The sequence below is a fragment of the Grammomys surdaster genome, unplaced genomic scaffold (genome assembly GCF_004785775.1).
Source record: "Grammomys surdaster isolate TR1022 unplaced genomic scaffold, NIH_TR_1.0 126182, whole genome shotgun sequence".
Taxonomy (NCBI): domain Eukaryota; kingdom Metazoa; phylum Chordata; class Mammalia; order Rodentia; family Muridae; genus Grammomys; species Grammomys surdaster.
In genome coordinates, this window is record NW_021620988.1 from 1,898,893 (window position 1) to 1,914,624 (window position 15,732).

Sequence of the window (15,732 nt, forward strand, 5' to 3'; positions counted from 1 at the left end):
GATAGATAGATAGATAGATAGATAGATAGATAGATAGATAGATAGATAGATAGATAGATCGGTGGACACAGAGAGAAGCCAGAAGTCAGAGATTTCTGTCCCATAATATTATAACAGGAACATACAGTGGTGAACCAAACACTAACAACAAATATTAAATGAATAAGAATATGTGTCTGTGAAAATGATCAAATCTTAAGAAAGAAGCAATCACTGTGACCCAGGATGTTTAAGAACCACTTGGGTGTAGAGGAATTTTAATCCAGCAACGGGGTTGCTTTGGCAAGGGATTACATCCCAAATAACTTCTAGGTCCTTACAATCCGGCCAGAATGCAAACATGTCCTGGAATACTTTATGATCTGGCTAGAATACAGACATGCCATTAGTATACACCTTTCATCCTTAACAATGAAGGTAAGGTTAGTTTGCAGAAGAAAGCAGCTATGTCCGAAAGTGACATCTAATTGAGAGGCAGACAAAGTGACAAATCAGAGAAAGATTTGACAGAATGAGTCAGAGATGGCTACACTCAACTCACACAAGAACAGCATAGGAAACAGAAGCTACTTACGAGCAGCAAGAGACAGAAAAGTGGGTGGTGTGGTGTGTGTGTACGGCAGATTTACAGAGACAGGCTGTAGAGAGAACAAGCTAGACATGGGAAGACAGAACAAGCCAGAGAAAGAGAAGAAGCCAGATTGGAACAGATTGCCAAAGTTACTGTAAGACCAAGCAGAGAAATTCAGAGATATCAATTCACCCCAAGAGAAGAAAATTTGAGCCACAAAGCATGAAAAGGAGTTTGAGCCAGAACACCTGAGTTGACTAGCCAGCCTGAATTCAGAACGCACTAGAAAGGGTGATCTTACTCAGCAGTAAGTGTTGGAGGCTGAAGCATTCTAGGCCTAGGTTTGCAGACAGAGGCTGGAAGATGAAGCCTTCAAGGTCCATGCTTCCAGAAGATTAGATTGTACAGAGGCTAGAAGCTTCCAGGCCTAGACCTAGGGATAGTTAGAGACGCTCTAGGCTCAGCCCAAGCCCTGTGTTTCTAAAGCTTGGGTAAGGCTCTCGTCTCATCCCTCCATCTGAGGAAATAAAAGTGACATTTACACGTGAGCTGGAGTGTGAGCATGGTGTCTTTAACTCACCCAGTACCTCTGTCTTTTTCAAAGCCTTGCAAGGCATCTACTCATCACCACACACAATGCTTGCTGCAGGGTACCCAAGCATATATGAAGCAGTTCCTCAGTCCTGGTAGAGAATAAAAGGAAACAGTGTTGAGCGTCTGTACTGCAAGGGCACAGGTTGCTGAGGGGCTTTCTAATCAGAAAGGCAAAATCAGACTCTTGTATTCAGAGGTTCTGAGAATAGTGTATAAAGATCATGAACTACAGAAGTTTGCAGGGAAGGTAAGGCGTGGCAGTCCAAGGAGAAAAAACAGCATCGTGTTAATTAGGACAAAGAATATGGCACTCCATCCTGAACTGGAGATTCTCTGGTTCACTCTTGAAGGCAAAGCACAGGGTGTCTGATTGGAGATAAAACGGGAAAGACAAGAAGAATCCAATTTTAAAGACTTTAAAAACCCAGATTAAGGATTTTAAACACTTTCCTGAAAAAATAATTCTCCATTAGACATACAGTCCTCAACTTTGGTAACTGCGAGTTAGCTGGCATTCTGCACACTGTACCAAACTCAAAAGAAAGAAAAAAAAAGGCTAGTTGGTGAGAACTAAACAGGCAAAAGAAAACTAACCTCAAATATATTACAAAGAAAAAAGGGGGGGCTGGAAGTGGCTCAGGCAGAGGACACTTGAGTACCCAGCACCCTCTTCAGGCAGCTCAGAAATACCTATATATAAAGCTCCAGGGGATCTGACACCTTCTAGTCTCTGAGAGAATCCATACCAATGTGGCATGCATACACATGCGCATGAGCACACATACAAAACATCCATTTTTTTTTTTTTAGTGAAAAGTTTTAAGAAAGGATAGTGTCTAATTCTATCTTATAAACTACTATAAGGCAATTAATAAGTTCCTATATATTCACAATGTCCATGGTAGGTGGGCAGTAGTGGTGCAAAAAAACAAAACAGAATGTTCATGGTAAAACTGGACTGTTTTATGGAACTGTTCTAACAAAACAAGGAGACAAATTGTGACATTTTAAAAAATAGTTTGACAGCTCATTCCAAACAAATTAACATGCATGCATCTGTGACCTAAACCACAGAAACTGTTTAAAGAAATGTTTTCAAAGAAATACTACATCAAAGCAAGTAGTATAGTTTTAATTAAAGAGTCATGACTATCAGTGAGGTGCAGCTGCCTGCTGCTACGGCATTACTTTGAAACTATGCTGGCGTATAAAACCATTTGTTTTTAATTTTACAATTAAGAGATTCATTCCACAGCCTGCCTGCCTACTCTCCTCTCACCACATTATGTGAGAGCTTCCCTAATTAGCTCTTTAACAAATTATATGCAATCTTTAATATCCACTCCTCAGTGAGTACATATAATGTGTGTTCTTTTATGACTGGGTTACCTCACAATCCTTAACATACAATGGAAGTCCCAAACATTATCTTACCCCTCCTTCTTCCCCCTCTTACTTAAGTGGCAAGCTATGGAACATAGAATCAATTATTTGTATACCTGTAATAATTAGGAAATGAATATGAATGCACATTAGTGTGTGTGTGTGTGTGTGTGTGTGTGTGTGTGTGTGTGTGTGTATCCTGGTCCTCAATAATTTTTTTAAGGTTAAGGATGGATCTCGTTGATGGAGCCCTTGCCTAGCATGTGTGATACCTTGGGTTCAATTGCCAATATCACAAATAGAAAATGTCAAAGAATATAATGAGCCTGTTATAATTGCAAGTTGTTAACCTGGATACCACACTCAGGTTGTCTGATACCACAAATGCTAATGAAAAGAACAGTTGAATACATAAGCTAGGCTTTACTAAGAGAGGTGGGGATCTGAGGAGAGGGCTCGTTCTAGCCGTAAAAGCAATCTGCCTTCCATCTCACCTCTAGCCAGCAGGCCTTATAGAAAGTACAAGAAGAAGGTGATCACTCCAGAGCTCAGGTCTGCCGCTCTAATTAGGTCAACCACACTTCTTAGATGTGTGGCATGTGCAACTCTCTGGTTCCCACCGCTTGACTTGCACCCATTCTCTGGACAAGCAGAGTTCAGCCACTTCTTATAACACTGACTCTAGTTAGTATCTGCTGGTATCAATCCTACCTAAACAGGGGAGTTAACTCAGGACAAGCAAGTCACAGCAGTGCATACATGCCAAGCTGTTAAGAACACGTATACATAGACTGCGTTCTCTGATATGGAACACAACAGTGCCTGTGTACTCTGAAGAAGAAAGTGGCTGTGTCCATCCACACATGCCCATCATCCTCCACTGTTAGTGATAACACTTTCATCTGTAACAGCTGCTTCTTAGGAAAGATGACAAACGGCCACTGTGCCCCCTAATCAGCTGTCACCATGTCTTATTACCAGCAAGAAAATTTTCCAGTGCATCTCTCGGCCTATCTCCAAGTACCACATGGAACAACAAACAGTTATAACCAAAGATAGTGTGATTAGGAAGACTAGGGAGGCTCCCCTGAGGGATGTTAAGATGCAGAAGCCAGGGGATAAAAGATAGATAGAAACTGCCATGACCCTCTCTTTTCTTTGCACCAGAAGCAATATTATGAACAATCTTAACTTGATATTGTATGTAAACAATTGTTAGCAAATCCTATGAAGTTTCTCCTCTCCTGCCAAGGCCAAGGTGGTTAATATTTCTCATCTGCCCCCATCCTTATCTCTGGACAATTTCCCACGAAGACATTGTTGATTAGCCATCGGAATTCCTACTGTCCCTGATACTTTGATGATATCTCTCCAGGTTGGTCTGACTAATACCTCTTTGTGTGTATGTGGGAAGGGTGATGAATGTTGAGAATTCACTGCCAATAAAACTCCCTTTATTTATTTCAAACTTCATCACCTGAAAGATACAGATGGTTCTTGGGCTAGCTACACCTGAACTGCCCTCCTAAGTTGGATTGTGTCTGTCCTGTGGGTAATAGCCTAGAATCTTCCAAGTGCAGGCCAGGTTGTTCTCATAGGGGCATTATTTGGTAGGAAGTCAACAGACAACAATTACAAAGATTGAGAAGGAGAACACAAAATAAACCAATAAAGTCAAGTATTTCATAAAAACTAATTTAGAAAAACCAAATACTTATTGGAGATCTATCTATCTATTTTTGTGTAATGATAGCCAAAACTGAATGGCAAAAGATGCAGAGGGAATCTTTTGTGCAGTGTATGGAAGTATTCATCTGTCAATAAAAAAAATAAAATAAAAAATAAAACTATGGCCAATGAGCTGAGGCAGAATTAGAAAGTGGAGCATTCAGCAGAGAGAGATATGATACTAGATACTGGGACAGGACAGGAGATTTGCCCCCAGAACGCTGAAGGAGAAGGTCGAATGAACCTGAGGAGAGGTAACCCCTATGTGGCAGGACAAATAGAATAAACAGAATAATTGAGTTACAAGCTAGTTACAAGCTAATTGAGTTACAAGTTAGCTTTTGGCCTAGGCAGTTATTCATAATAATTCGGTCTCAGAGTCATCATTTCATGGGTGCAGGTGGTAAGGCTCACAGTTACAGAAAGCGTTGGAAAAGCAATTAGGGTTTTGCACAAAGCTTAGTAACTGGGAAAGCAATCTAGTTGTCCTTATCTAGAGTAGCACTAAGATAGTTGTTTATAAAGTGGCATTGCAAAGATCTAAATTAAAAAATTATTGTGTTTCATTTCTTTATTTTAAGTGTGTATGCATATGTGCCCATACAAATGTGGAAATTGGGGAACAGTTTCTGGAGTCAGCTCTCTCCTTCCATATGTGGGTCCCAGAGATAGAACTCAGGTCTTCTCAGGCTTGGCAGCCAGTTCTCTGCTCAGCCATTTCATTGGCCTCATTTAAAAGTTTCTAAACAGACAATTTAATAAGCTTGACTACTTTAAAGTCATTTTCCTAAAATTTCTGACAACAGAAAACAGAAATAATCATCTTGATTAACCATCTTTATTTAAACCAGTTAGCAGAGCCGATCAATAACTTATCTGATCTTAAACAAAGGGCTGGTTCCAAGTTTTTTAAGAATGGACTGAACTTTGACCTTAGGAATCTTTAACATTTTTTTGAGGATTTCATATATGAATTTGTGATTCCCATCACTCTCTCCCTCTTCCTCTCCTCCCTCCAGTCCTCCTCTGTCCCTTCCATTCCTTCTCAAATGCACTGGCTTCTAATTCTTCAATAACAATTCTTCCATACATAAATGTAAGTTTATAAATACACTCTACTAATTAATAACCTTCAATAGTCGACAATCCATGTATCCTGGGCTTCGACCTCCTCAAAGTCTTTGCAACTTCTCTGGCTGACTTCCTGTGAACCTTGAGAACCTCCTGGGACTGCCCTCAACTCTTCTCTTCCATCTTGGAAGAATCTAGTCTTTGCCTCAGGACAAAATCTTATTGGACTGTGTAACAAAATACTTCTTTAGTTAACAAATCTTTCTCTTTTGTTTTGACCTATGTTTTAAATTGAAAAGTGTGCCCACTTCATGTTCCAGCCTTCTCTCTCCTGTTTGTTTCCTTCTTGTTTTACGTCCTTAATTTCATGAGAAAAAAATACAACATAACAAGGAAAGTTTCAAAATTTATTAAAGTAGTAGTGAACCCAAATTTCACTTATGAAATAATGTAACAGATTAATAATCTCTGTCCATAGTCAACCACACTACAAGGCTGTCATTATCCCTACACAGAGCTTCTGGCGTTGTGAAAGACTCTTACATATTTTATCTTCCCTAGTCTCACATGAGTCTGAGAGTTATAGAATGTTTCACTTGAGCAAGAACAGGCCAAGATAACAAAGCCTCCAATGACCTTGTCCAAGCAAGAAAGGAGACAGGAGAGAGATACACAGAGAACCAAAAATTCTTTTATGTTAACCCTGTAGTTGCAGTTTCAGACACAAAAGACATCTATTCCTCTGAAGATCTGGAGGAGACAGCAAACTGTTTCTAGATCTAAGAAAATAAAGCAATAGGGTCTCCTGTAGTACAAAATTGGCAGGAGGCTTGCTATTCAGTTTAGGATTAGAAGGCTGGATCTAGAGCATTGGTATATTAATTTTAAAAATTAATGTCTATAGCCATGCCAGCCAGGGACGCAGCTAGACAATCGTCAGCCTTTTATTCTCAACCCTCTGCTCCATCAAATTCCCCAATCTCATACCCAGCTCTGTAGCACACTACAGGATGCTGCCTCTCCTTCCTGTCTGCCTCCATTTCTGGGCAACTAAGCAGAACTTACTAGAACACCCTGCCTCCCTCCCTCCTGAGGACTCCATTAGCTTATTCCCCAGCCCATTTCCATTCCTAAATGTCAACTTCCAATGCCAAGAAACACATTCTAACATGAGCCCCCAATGGCCATGGTAGGCAGGATCTCAGAAGCATTCACTATCAGGTAGCACAGAGCCATCACCCAGAGATAGCAACAGAATATAAGAAACGAAGCATCTACCCAACAAAGACCAGACAGGATATCAGCACCTAGAACTACAATCATCCCAAACTGTCCAAGATGCCAGTGTCAAAAGCATAATCAAAAACAATCAAGATAATGTGTTTCTACTAGAGCCCATCAGCCCTACGACAGTAGGCTCCAAGAAATTCAATATAGCTGAAGCACAAGACAAGGTCTTGCAAACAGCCTTTATGAATATGTTAGAGGTCCTTAAAGAAGAAATGCATAAATTGATTAAGGAAATCTATGAAAACACAGACAGTATTCAGAAATTTAAAACAAAACAAAAGTTGATGACATACAATAGAAATAGAACCAATAAAGAAAACCCAAACTGAGGGAAAACTGGGATTGAAAAATTTAGGACTCAAACAGGAACCTCAGAGGCCAGGATCACCAACACAATCCAAGACATGGGACAGAGAATCACAGTCACTGAAGACAAAATTGAAACAGTGGATACTCCATCAAAACAATGCTAAATCTTATGGAACCTAGGCACAAAGCATCCAGGAAACTTGAGACACTATCAAAATTCAAAATCTATATGCATAATGGGAATAAAGGAAGGAGAAGAAACTCAGATCCAAAGTACAGAAAATATTTTCAACAAAATTTAGAAGAAAATTTCCCCAACCTAAAGCAGGAGGTCCTTATCAAGATACAAGAAGCATATAGAACACCTAGTGTACTGGACCAGAAAAAAAAACTTCCCCGTATCACATAATAATCATAATATACAGAACAAAGAAGGAATAGTGAAAGATGAAAGAAAAAGAGACCAAATAATATATAAGGGCAGACCTCCTAGAATAAAACTTTCTTTCTCAATGAATACCAAATAACATATAAAGGCAGACCTCCTAGAATAAAACCTGCTTCTCAATGAGACTCAAAGCCAGAAGGACCTGGAGGAGACTACAGATGCCAGCCCAAACTTTACTCAGCAAAACTTTTAGTCACAATACATGGAAAAAACAGACACTCTAGAATAAAACCAAATTTTAGAAATATTTATCTACAAATCCACCCTTACAGAAGGTATGAGAAAACACATCCAAGAAAACACAAGTAATAAACAGTGTCAGATCAAAATATCAAACGAAGGAGAAAAAAGAAAACCCACAGCACGACAATAAAGTAACCGGAGTCAACAAACAGGATCACAATAAAAATCAATGGTTTCTCTCATTTTCCCAATAAAAAGACACAGAATGGTCGTAAATTTAGGGCTGAAATCAAAATAGAAATAAGCAAGTATCATCATCAACAGATAGTGCTGATCAAATTGGATGGCTACATATAGAAGAATCTGAATAGATGCATCACCCCACACAAAATTCAATTCCAAATGAATCAAAGACTTCAACATAAGGCCAGATAAACTGAATCTAATAGAAGAGAAAAGAGAAAACAGCTTTGAACTCATTGGCACAGAAAAGGACTTTCTGAACAAAATACTGGTAAAACAGACATTAAGAACAATTAATACATGGGACCTCAGGAAACTTTAAAAAGTTTCTGTATGGCAAAGGACACTATCATTCAAAGTGGCAGCCTACAGAATGGAAGATTTTTTATTTTTTTACCAACTACACATCCAATAGAGAGCTAATATCCAATATATATAAACTAAAGAAACTGAATATTAAAAAATATACAAACTAAAAATGGGAACATATCTAGACAGAGAATTCTTTACAAGAGAGGAAATTCAGATAGCTGAGAAGCACTTAAAGAAATGTTCAAAGCCCTTAATCACTGGGGAAACTCATATTAAAACTACATTCGGATTTCATCTTACACCAATCAGCATAGTCAAGATCAATTTAAAAAGTAACAGCTCATGTTGGCAAAGACGTAGAAAAAGGGTAACACTTCTCCATTGCTGGTGGGAGTGAAAACTTGGACAACCACTATGGAAATCGGTGTGGCAGCTCCTCAGAAAGCTGGGAATCAATATACCTCAAGATCCAGCTATACTTAAAGGATGTTTCATCCCACTTATAGGGACAACTGCTCAACCATGCTCATTGCTGCCCTATTCATAACAGCCAAAAATTTTCACCAACTACACATCCAATAGAGAGCTAATATCCAGGTACACAACGAGCTATTACTCCACTGCTAAGAAAACAATGAAGCCATGAAATTCACAGGTAAGTGGATATAATTAGAAAAAAATATCCTGAGTGAGGTAACGCAGGCTCAGAAAGACAAATATGGTATGTATTCACTTATATGGATGTAAGCTGTTAAGTCATTGATTAACAAGCTACAAGCTGTATAACCACCGGGGTTAAGGATAGTGTGAATGACTAGGATGAACGTTGCACTGCCCTAGGAGAAGGAAATAGAATGGCTAGTTATGGGTGGACGACAAGGGATAGGGTGGGGTGGGGTAGGAATGGGATGAGGCAAGGGGGAGGAAATGGAGAGGAATAGCTAAAACTAAGGAACATTTGAAGGGGTCATATGGAAACCTAAACCTTCCTATCATAAATACATACATGACAACAATCTAAATAAATTTGCCAAATAAGGGGATGGGGTTAGAGCCCCAACTTGACATCTCCTGTTTCAAAATGAAGCTTCCAGTATCAGGAATGGGTTACATCTAATGAGTTACAGCTACTTCTTAGCCAAATAAGTCCCATGGAAATACTCAAATAACCCAGGCTCTTGCCCGAGCTGTTGGTGGCTCTCTGCAGACTATTACTGAAGACAACTTCTAAAGAGTTCATTGAAAGTGGAGAAGTCAAGCCAATGCCTCTGCAGAGTCTTTGAACCTGTGTAGTAGTAGTCATGGATCTCTGAAAGCTACCAACGGAGAAAGATTAACACCAAACCAGTTACAAACCCTTTGTTCTACAGCACTGACCTACCTGCAAGGAACACTAGCACCATAGTGGCACAAAGCCTGTGGAATAACTGAACAACAGCTGATTTAAGGTAAGACCCACTCCATGAGACGGGACCCATACCCAGTGCTGCTTGAGTGGCCAAGAATAAGAGACTAGATAGGCCGGGGAAATAGGAAAAACCAAATACTACTGTTCTGCTAAAGGCGTGTAGCAATAAAATGACTTCTAACAACATTCTGCTGTACTCGTAGATCTGCGCCCTACTCAGCAATCAGCAGAGAAGCTTCCACTGGCAGCAGATGGGAATAAACACAGAAACCCACAGCCAAACAATACGCAGAGAGGGAGAGACCAATTTAAAAAGTTACAGCTCATGTTGGCAGAAGATGTAGAAAAAGGAGTACTCATCCTCCTAGAGGAAGGGAACGCTTAGCCGTAAAAGGAATGTCTCCATCAAACCCTTTCCCTCAGGCCTCAGGAAACCCCAAGAAGAAGTATAAAGAGTCTAAGACCCAGAGGGGATGGAAGACACCAAGGAACCAAGGTCTTCTAGACACAACAAGGCTGGGGAACATATGAACTCAAAGACTCTGGCAATGTGTGCAAGGACCTACATGGATCTGCACCAGATGGAGTCCCAGGGCTGAAAGAAGTAACCTAGAAGCTAGCCCTAACAGACAGTCACTTGCAAATGAAAAATTCGTTTTCTCCAAGGGAGTCTCACTGAGGAAATAGTCCACTCTTAAGGGCAGACTTCATACTCACTAGTAGATGACCACCACAAACTCAAGGCATCTTTGGAAGGTCTCTATCTTGTCATATTGAGTCAGAATTTTTTCCCTATCTTCCAGGTCCTTAGCATATGTATTATGGCTTCTGGTTCTGTGTTCCTAAGGGATTCCTGTGTGTTTTAAAAATGTATGTCTTTTAATCCTTAGGGTGTTTCATTCTGAGCTGGTGATACAAAAACGCAGCTGGTTACCACCCTATCAACAAAGTGCTTTACAACTCATTCCCAACCAGCAGGCCTCATAAAGACAAACCAAAGGCCAGAGCTGACAGCCAGCCCAGAGCTCACTCTTGCCTCACTGGTGCAAACCCTCCTGTTCCTTAGTGTCTACCGATATCGACCCTGGACTCCTTCAGGTAACACCTGGACTGGACCATTAACTCATACCAAGCAAGTCATTAGTAGTAGTATGTGCTTGGCGAGCTGTTAATAACATGTATGTATAGGTCTTTTCTACAACATAAAATACAAAAGCACTTCCATTAAATGAAATACAAAAGTGTCCTACCCGTGTCAGACTTATTAATCTGAGAAGTAAAATATGAGGGAAAGAAGTCTTAGAAGATAGAAATGAAAGACAAACATGAAACATAGAGGAAAATACTAAGAAAAAAAAAGACAGATGAAGAAGCCAAAATGGATGGGAATCAAATTAGCCAAGTATGTAGTTTCAAGTACTATGTACTGTTAGAAAAGAGCTATGCTGAGATAGATGATAGATAGATAGATAGATAGATAGATAGATAGATAGATAGATAGATGATAGATAGATGATAGGTAGATGATAGATAATAGATGATAGATAGATGATAGATAGATAGATAGATAGATAGATAGATAGATAGATAGATAGATGATAGATAGATAGATAATATGAGAAGCCTCCCCAACTAGGGAGAAAAAAATACAAGATAAGAATAAAAATAACAAGAAAAACAAAAACTAAACAAACAAAAATCCTACAAATGGACCCATAAATGAGTGAACAGAGGTTTTTATACTGAAGACAGAACATCTAAGTTTTAAGCCTTATTAGAAAACATGCTATATAGCTTTAAGTTATACAATGTATTTACCTTCTTTGTATATTAACCAATAGACATACATGAACTGATATAAAAAAAATTTGTTTTAAGTGTTTCTGGTAGGCCACTCAGAAGAATGAAAAGAAGTAATATTGCTGGATACTTTTATGAGGAAGATAAACATGTTTTTAAATTTCTAAAAGAAAATATCTTGAAGCCAGAATTCTGCATCAAACACACATTTTAGTTCATTGAAAATGTAACAAGAAACAACCTGTCATTAAAAAGTGAGACATTCCACCAACTCTGCATCTTGAATTGTAATTCTATTTAAAGGAGGAGGGGAAATGCAAAAAGAATTCAGAAAACAGAGAAACTGTGCAAGATAAGATTCAATGGAGCTATATATATAGCTGACATGTAGTAAGAGTCTATTTCCAGTGGTAGCCACAATAATACAGAACTGTATTTTTGAGCCAAAACATGCAGACTGCGTCTACAGTGAATAATATTTACATAACCAGGACAATAAAATTGCTCAGCAGGTAAAGGTGCTTGCCACCCAGCCTGATGACCTGTGCTCCATCCTTGAGACCTACATGAGAGAGGAAGAGAATGTACCCATGCAAATTGTCCTCTGATCCTCTCAGGCACATTATGTCTTTAAGATGCACATATAAGGACCAGAAAGATGGCAGATGACACAGTAATTAAGATTGTGTACTGCTGTTGTAGAGGACCAAATTCTGTTCCTAGAAAGTGCAGAGGCTCACAACAGCCTGTAATTGCAGCTCAAGGGATCTAATGACGCTGGACTCCTAATATATTTGCTCTTAAATGCATATTCCAGTACATCAACACACACACACACACACACACACACACTTAAAAATAAATCTAAAAACTAGTTTCTCATTTTTTTACTCACTCTGAAAACAAAACAGAATAACTGTCACAAAATCCTACAAAACATGACAGATCTTGATACATACACACACACACACATCTACAAGTGTGTATCAAGAACAATTTCTGAAAGCAAGTTGTTAAGCTGCCTTCCTGAAAAGGACTACACAAATAAGTCACTAAACACCTTAAGGGACAGTCTCTTCCCTAGAAACAATCTAGCTCATAAAACGAGGGAATAACCAGTAGCGTATCACCGTTACACAACTCCCAGGGCAAGAACAGATGTTGATGACAGTAAAGCAAATACAGAGACAAATGTCTGCCCCCAGACTAACGTGAGTATCCTACCCACCCTCTCTCCAAAAAAGCCACAACCTGAACCTGACTAGAACTCTAGCAATTATGACTAATTTACAGGACGTATCGGAATCCAGGCGTATTAATGACACAGTAGGAGATGTCTCTGGGATAATACACACATAACTCCAGTTCCATAAATTACAATGGGATGCAATGGGAAATTCAAAAGGCATATCCTCTGAAATCTGTATGGTCAGAATTATCTTAGGATTGTGCTTAAAGAAATCAATTGTAAAATAAGAGGAGGTAGAAAATGGGGAGGAGGAGCAGTGAGGAGAGGGGGTGCATTAAAGTAAAGGAATTCGTGGATATTGGAACCTATGTGTGAGCTGCTGATAGAAGGGCTGGGTTCCTATAAAGGTGTAGGAGGAGCGGAGACTCATCCTGTGGGTCAAATCTTAAGACGCTCACCCTCCCACAGCCACTTTGCTCCACTGCTGGGCCTTGCATAACTTCGTTCTGCTGGGCTGCCTGACACCCTTATTTAACAGAACAGTCTCTCTGGTAATTAGGCTACTAGCACGCTAGTTAAGACAGAAAGCCTCCTTGGAAGAAGATACAGCAGCCCCCTGTGAGAAGTGACCTGGAGTGTGACAATACAAGGTATTAGACGCCGAGTCACCCTTAACCAACAACTTGCAAGAAATCAGAGAACTCCGGACAATCAAAATGAGCACCCCGGACCTGTTTCATCCCTGGCAGACACCTTAAGTTCAGACAGATGCTATGTTGGGCTTTGCAAAAAGTACTTAGCCTGTGCCTAAACAGAATCCGTAAAATAAAATACCCATTGTGTTTAAAGCAACTCAGTGTGTGGTAACTTGTTATGAGAAAACAGAAAACCAACACTGACCAATACCTGCTCCTTATACATGAATACATTTTTAAATCTTAGGTGATTAAAACAGGGAAACTGAGGCAGTAGGGTTATTCCAATTTCACGGCCAGCCTGAGCTCCAGAGGGAGTTCCAGGAAACACAGGAGACTGCTAGGGGAAGCTTGCGAAGAGACTGGGGATGGAGATGGGGGGTCCCTGCAGTAAAACATAAATTTTCTTAGCCTCTGGAATTTAAGGGCAACTATAATTCATCTGGGTTCTTCTTCACATTCAGCTCCGCAAGTCTGGAGTAGGTGCCCCGATTCGGCACCTAGGAGAAAAACTATTGATGCGGATGCCCAACTTTTATTGGCTGTGCACACATTCCGGTGCCCCTACTCATTGATCCCTATCCCAGATCCCTGTTTATGAAGAATCCTCAAAAGACTGAGTCAGACATCTTTTTCCCTCTCAGTCATCAAGCAGGCAGGCTGCTTTCCTCTGTGGTCCACCGAGTGCTAGCCACTGAGGTAGGCGGGTCTGTGCTCCACTCCCCATGGAAGGCTACCTCCTAGTCCTGTCCCCTCAGCCCCACTCCAGCACCTCTTTCTGTATACTCTGACCTTGGCACGCCCTACAATCCCCGGAAGAACCCAGAAGTATCCCCCTACTGGCCTCACCGCGAAGCCCAGACCGGGAACCCGGACCTGCTGCTTGGTGGTCTGCGCTGCAGGTACCGAGTGCGCGCAGAATCGCCTGCGGGAGACCTGAGATCGCTCACACCACAAAGTGGAAGCTTCACCCAGGCCGCCTTTTATATGTGAAGCAGTTTCGGTTTCTCTTCTGCTCCCAGAAGCTTTAAGTTTCGATTTCCATTCATCACTAATTGCCAAAGATTTGGGGAATGTAGCTTTGAGTATCCTTCTGTAAAGTTAGTACTGTTAAGATACGGAAAACAGCGGAGGCTTTGGGATTCTTGAGGTAAGGAAGGAAGGGGATCTTGGCAGTGAAATCTGAAGATATCTAAGCAAGACAACATTAGAGAGGCTGTAGCAACAGAACTCCAGGTTCTGTGCCTGTTTCTCCCACGAGTATGCTAACAACAGTACAGTGGGGGTAGGTAGGAATTTGAGATTACATGAGTTTATTATTGAAGCCTGTGATTAATCATTTAGGATCTTCTTTGGTCAATTGACACCACTAAACAAGCTGATAATGGACCCTACTTTTATTCTGCCTTAATAATTGTTTCTTTGTTTTTGTTTTGTTTTTTTTTACCTGTTGACACCTGCAATTTGGGTTTGAAAGCTCGCTTGCTTAGTATCCCGAGCTTGCTTAACTTTAGGAGGGCTTTAAATATGAATATGTATTAGAATTCTAGAAAGCAGAGGACTCTTGCATTTGGGTGGGTGATCTTGACAACAGTGGGACCAAAAGCTATCTTGTCAGGAACTGCCAGAACTCTATTCCATGGGGAAAGAGCAACAGAAGGCAATGTGTTGAGGTAACTTGACAAACATCCATTGTTTTGAAGGCCATTAAGGATGAAGCCTTTCCTCATTGTCAGCGTTTGATCTGCCTCTTGTTTCCTTGGTAACATTAAGAAAGGGTCCCAGCCTTCCTGCCCTCCTTTACATTAAAATACCACCTGAAAAGGTGGAAGTTCTCTGGGCTTTGTTGGGGCCCATGCACAGAAAGCTTTGTCCTTCTAGGCGAGAAAAAGCCACCTTTTCCCATTTCCTCCAATAGAGGTCAGTGTCCCAATTCCCTAAGACCATGGTAATTTTAGTAACAGATACTGCACACATAGGCTAAACCAAAGAGCATGATATAAGTGGATTATCCCAGGTGGACCCAAAATAATCTTAACCAGGGTCTTATCGTGGTGGCAGAGGCAGAAATCCAGGCTGATAATTTGACTACAAATGGAGTCTTCTAGCAAGTGTCTGTGAAGATGATGGAAAACCACAAGCTAAGGAATAAAATTGAAATAATCTATTCCAGGTTAGAAATCACCATGCTTACTAAGCCAACTGTGAGTATTGTTAGTTCTTTACAAAGCCAGCTGACCAAGAGTAAGTAGCATCTCAGGATAGCTCTCGGTAGAAAAAAACAAGGTAAGGTTTTTCAAGTCAAAAATCACAGTACACAGGGAAAGACCCTTGTGAAAAGATGGAAACCAGTGGTGGAAGGGGATGTCTCAGCAGGCCCATGCCGAGGCATCCCTTCCATCTGAGGGACCAGCCACACAACGGTATAGCATAGAATAGGATTTATTCAGGGCATGGGGAAGAGAGCCAGGAGAGTAGGAGAGAGAGAGAGAGAGAGAGAGAGAGAGA

At 40.4% G+C, this 15,732-nt stretch overlaps 1 protein-coding gene across 8 annotated transcripts in view; it reads right to left on the bottom strand.

The window, feature by feature from the left end:
* The window catches only part of LOC114612741 (probable ATP-dependent RNA helicase DDX60), a 146,498-nt gene extending 132,310 nt beyond the window's left edge, over positions 1 to 14,188 (bottom strand). For 7 of the 8 annotated variants that reach the window (XM_028757765.1, XM_028757766.1, XM_028757763.1 and 4 more), the window contains exons 1-2: positions 14,074 to 14,188; positions 1,152 to 1,254 (exon numbers count right to left, since the gene is read on the bottom strand). The gene's annotated coding sequence lies outside the window, so the exon portion shown is untranslated. The remainder of the gene's footprint in view (positions 1 to 1,151; positions 1,255 to 14,073) is intronic. The other variant, XM_028757764.1, reaches the window with a different exon arrangement.
* Positions 14,189 to 15,732: the final 1,544 nt, after the last annotated feature.